Source organism: Mytilus edulis, chromosome 11 (genome assembly GCF_963676685.1).
Source record: "Mytilus edulis chromosome 11, xbMytEdul2.2, whole genome shotgun sequence".
In the NCBI taxonomy this organism is placed as follows: domain Eukaryota; kingdom Metazoa; phylum Mollusca; class Bivalvia; order Mytilida; family Mytilidae; genus Mytilus; species Mytilus edulis.
The window spans coordinates 68410656-68415703 of NC_092354.1; the positions used below are offsets into that span (position 1 = coordinate 68410656).

General features: G+C 32.0%; 1 long non-coding RNA gene across 1 annotated transcript; it reads right to left on the reverse strand.

Moving 5' to 3' along the window:
- Positions 1 to 202: 202 nt before the first annotated feature.
- On the reverse strand, positions 203 to 4340 carry LOC139494965 (uncharacterized). The gene is made up of 4 exons (XR_011657224.1): positions 4203 to 4340; positions 2595 to 2708; positions 2016 to 2126; positions 203 to 264 (listed from the first exon to the last, which is right to left on the reverse strand). It is a non-coding gene; the product is annotated as an uncharacterized lncRNA (long non-coding RNA).
- Between the last annotated feature and the right edge of the window lie 708 nt (positions 4341 to 5048).

The window sequence follows — 5048 nt, forward strand, 5'->3', positions numbered from 1 at the left end:
AACAATTTGTGTATAACCTCAGATGAAGCTTTGTGTATTACATGTACCTTGCATTCACATGCACTTGAATGACTGCTTCCCTCAATAGAATATATATATGAACATCAAATAATGAAATTCATGTTCTCAATTGTATTGATGCAGTGAAATATGTGTTTCTACTTTTTTCTAATAAGTAAAATGAAAAACGAAAAAGAACCTAGCATATTTGATAATGTATTTGTCTCATTTCAACGTTTGTATCTCAGCCTATTGTATAATACCCTGGAAAAGAAGAAAATACACATTGATAACCATGGAATCGTTATTTAATAATTGTAGTTCAAAATACGTTCATAAATAGTTATTGGTAATTAAACCACATCTCCATATATATATATTTTTTTTGCTGTAATTGAATTCACTTTTATATAAGCGAGTACCCTTAGATCGGTTGTTTTGTTTTGTTGTATGTGTTTGCTGTGTCAACTTATTCAGATTATGTATTTTTGTGTGGGTTTTAAGAGCCTCTTTAAGATTATCGTGTGCTGCATTGCAGTGTTTCAGGTAAAGTGCCTGGTTTTGCGCTCACAATCATGCTCAACCTGCTAAATTATATGTGTGATAATCGCAGGTCAATAGACTGTAGTTTAGTAAATGTGGTTGATAGCTATCTGTCATGTTTGTTTTTACTTTTATTGGTTTAACATAAATCCGGCCATTCTTTTTCTCTTGTATACTTATAGCTGACTATACGGTATGTATTTTTAAATCATTGAAGGTCATATTGTGACAAATAGTTGTTTACACCGTCGGCCATTGCTTTCTGGTGGATTGATGGCCAATTGAAATAATTCATAGTGATATGAACTGTATTTTAAATAGAAATACAAAAAAAATTGTGAGCTACAAAGTATCATTATAAATGATAACCAATTGAGATAACGTTGCATAGACAATAGGAGAACTATAAACAATAAAATGCGTTTTCCCATTAAACGTGGTTCACTGGTTCCAATTTAACTTTAAAGAGATGGATAATACTACCTAGCTGAACTATTTGATCAAATTTGATATGATAGACTGGAATAAAATGGCCGAGACCTTGCGCTGCTTAAAAAAGCCAAAGTAAAAACGCATTTAAGCTATTAGGCTATCAACAGCCATCTAAAAGTCCAGTCGTCGTAGGTTAAATCATAAAACAAAAGTAATTTGATACATTCGAAAAGATTTTTTTTAGATTAATTTTGAAGTTATATTGTTGAAACATAAACTATTTAAAATCGCATGGAAGAACAATTACCGACAGAATTCTACATATAAGTAAATGAGTCGTCTGTATTTAACCGATGCTCAAAATCACACGAAAGAACAATTCCCGACAGAATTCTACATATAAGTAAATGAGTCGTCTGTATTTAACCGATGTTTAAATCTCTTCAATCGTTTAAAAAAGAGACAATTCAATGTAACAAAAATGTGAGTTTAGTCATCGCCATATCTTATCAGCTCTATTTCAATACAAAAATTTGGCATAATTACCATTGAGAAAATTCTCCACCAGAGACAAATTAGCATACAACTATAGGTTATGGTACGGACTTCAACAAGGAAAAAAAACCCGCACCGAGTGATAAGCTGATGATAGACCCAAAATTAAAAATTTCAAACAATACAAAAGGGAAAACTAACGGCCTGACTTTTGTACAAAACAATAAACAAAAAACGAATGTGACATACAGCATTAAACGAAAACCAAGGAATTTAAGGGGTCTATATCATAAGAGTTTGCACAAAGCTTAAATATTAGTAGCGTTAACGCCCCTTAAGAAAATATTGACATTTATTCAAACGCATTGATGATTCTAAGAAACAGAAGCGGATTTGGATTTTAAAATCATAAATCTGCTAGTTGCCAAACATGTGACATTTATTGTAGCATTGACTAAAGAGCATAAGTGAAAATAAAAAAATTAAAAGATTCGAAACAATAATTCAAAACCATAGCAAAATATCAGTATATTTCTTGTTCTTACCATTTTCACAATTCTTTCCAGAGGTTCCAGGGAGGCACTTACACATGTAGTCATTTTGAAGTGGAGTACATAATGCACGGTGGCATGGATAACTATCACATGGGTTGATTACTGGTAAAAAGAAATATCTAGAGGACATTTTGTAATGATAAGTGAAAGTATCGTGCACTGATGTATAATGGTTTACTTTTACAAATTGTGACTTAGATGAGAGAGTTGTCTCATTGGCACTCATACCACATCTTCTTATAGCTATACGTTAAAATGACATTAACCATTGTTGCTTACTTTTACGACTTTGTGATTTAGGTCTTGCTGTTGACTGAAGGTCTGTTTTATCTTTAGTCTTGATAATAAACATTTTCATTATTACAGGTTGAAAGTGCATCCTTGCAGTTACAAGTAACATGTGTAGCGACATTTAAGTTCAATATTTAATCTACAACCTAAGGTTACAGAACGTTTCCCTTGACGAATAAGACAACACCTGTGTTTGATTTGAATATACTTACCTTTCGTGTTCAAAGGTACTCTCCGCATATATCCAGATAACAAGCTATTATTTTCTCTGTTACTTACATTTTTCACATTTTATTCCCGTTGATTTAGACGTGCAGGTACATGCATATCCCTGTTGATTAGGCATGCAAGTACCACCATGCATACAGGGGAAACTAGTGCATGCGTTGGCTTCTGATTCAAATAAATATCAATGAGACAAATTTTAGATGTAAGAACACGTCATGATACGAGCATATTTTTTTTAAATTCTATTTTAAGAATTGAAAGATATCGATCAACTTATAAAATAACATGTGTTCTTTTTTTCAAAGTCGTGAGTCTTTTTTTTTTAACTTTTTTTTCTAATTCATTCATTTAACACAAACTATAATTTGTTTGTAATTCACACAGGAATAGATTACCGTAGCTGTATTTGGCAAAACCTTTAGAAATGTTTGATCCTCAATGCTCTTCAACTTCGTACTTTATTTGGCTTTTTTAAAAATTTTTCTTCGAGCGTCACTGATGAGTCTATTGTAGACGAAACGCGTGTCTGGCGTAAATATAAAATTTTAATCCTGGTATCTATAATGAGTTTATTTAAATTCTGTTCATTAATATCTTATGTAAGAACCTAATCGGTGAAAGTTCATCAAACTAATCAAAACATAAAATCATTTATAAATTCATCTTAGATTTCAGGATTGAAATTTTGTATTTGCGCCAGACGCGCTTTCCGTCTACAAAAGACTCGTCAGTGACGCTCAAATAAAAAAAATACCCACTTACCAGACCTTATCATTTTTATGTAGCAACGTTTCGTTTAAAACCTTTATATGAAGTATACATGTATATCTTTCTAATGAAACAATAATCTAAATTATGCTGTATCGATCAAGAGTTTTTCGATGGAGGATTGCTGACACGGAAACGTATTGTTTAAATCTGGGTATCTGTGGCCGAGAAGTTTAATTGTTCAACTGCAGTATCAATAGCTGGTCAAGAAATTTCTGTTTATTCCCGAAAGTCGGTGGATCTCTCCGGGCATTTCGGCTTCAAACACAAAAAAAAACTGACCGCCTCATAGTATAGTGCATAAAGTGGCCATAACATCAATCAAACAATAATGGTAAAATGCCTTCAATAGTTATAATTATCGAGAAGTGACTAATCAATATGGAATATTTGTGTCACAGACGACTGTTATGTTGCGCTTGTATCAAACAAAATTCAGCTATCTTATCCTTGAAATATCCTATAACTGAATGATACTTATCATTTAAAGTTTACTTTCAAAAATTAATACGAAGCTAATTTAATTTTTGGGCAATTTAATAATAGAATACATAAGGAAAGATAAGTACTATTACTCATTTGTATCAAAACGTTCAAATGAATGATAATGTATACTGACATTATTTGACATTACCGTAATACGTATTTGTGAAAAAGAACAAGCGGATAAGTTAAAGATACAAAATTTGACACTGTGTACGCAAGGCACACGTCTCGTCTACAAAAGGCTTATAAAGGACACTCGAATTAAACAAGTTAAAAGGTTAATTACACGTCAACCACAAAGTTGAAAGGATTGAGGATACAAAATTTAAAAAGGGAACGGTTTCATTGTCAATACTCCCACAACCCCTTATTTTTGTATAAAATGTAAAACACATATTATTCTACCTTGACTACAACATATGTTCCAATATCCAGGATTACAGTCACAGTATCCAACTTCATAATAATGTCCCCATAACCCCGTATAGTAAGAACCGTACTTCCCATGGACGTCACAGGTTGTTTTATTTTTGCAATCATCTACAAATTATGTCTAATTGAGTTAGCATTTACAATAAAGAGATCAGTCTTTAAACACGCACGTTACCCTAAGCATTACTGTTATACAAGTACATATATTAATTGTATATTTGACACATTTATGCATTTAGATTTGACACCTTTTATTTCGTACTTGAATGTATAAAAATCTATCGAAGTCTAATACATGTACATATGCGTGTACTCGACTCAGGTCTCATATGTGTTTTATTTTTTAGTTTACAATTAAACAGGTTGACAAATCATCAAGTTATTCAAAAACATATAGATATAGGCAATAGTAGTATACCGCTGCTCAATAGTGATCAATCGATTTAGTGAAAAAAAAACATGCGATTCACAAACCGAAACCGCGTGACACATCAACTATAAGAGGAAAACAACGGAACAACTGAAACACTGAACTGCTACAAAAACAAAGCCAACATAGGTACAATCTATTTGATAACAGCTGTCATATATCTGACACGGTAGAAGATATTTTAAGACAAATTAAATGGTTGGTTGAACTTGGTTTCATGGCTAGACAAACCTCCCGCTTATATGGCAATGTTAAAAATACCGATAAAATGACAACATTACGTGACAGAAATTCAGTACAAATAAACGAAAGAACACTGTGGACAGAAAAAAAACCTAGATAAATAATGATATTGTACATTACAACATGTAAACCACAGAATAACAGTA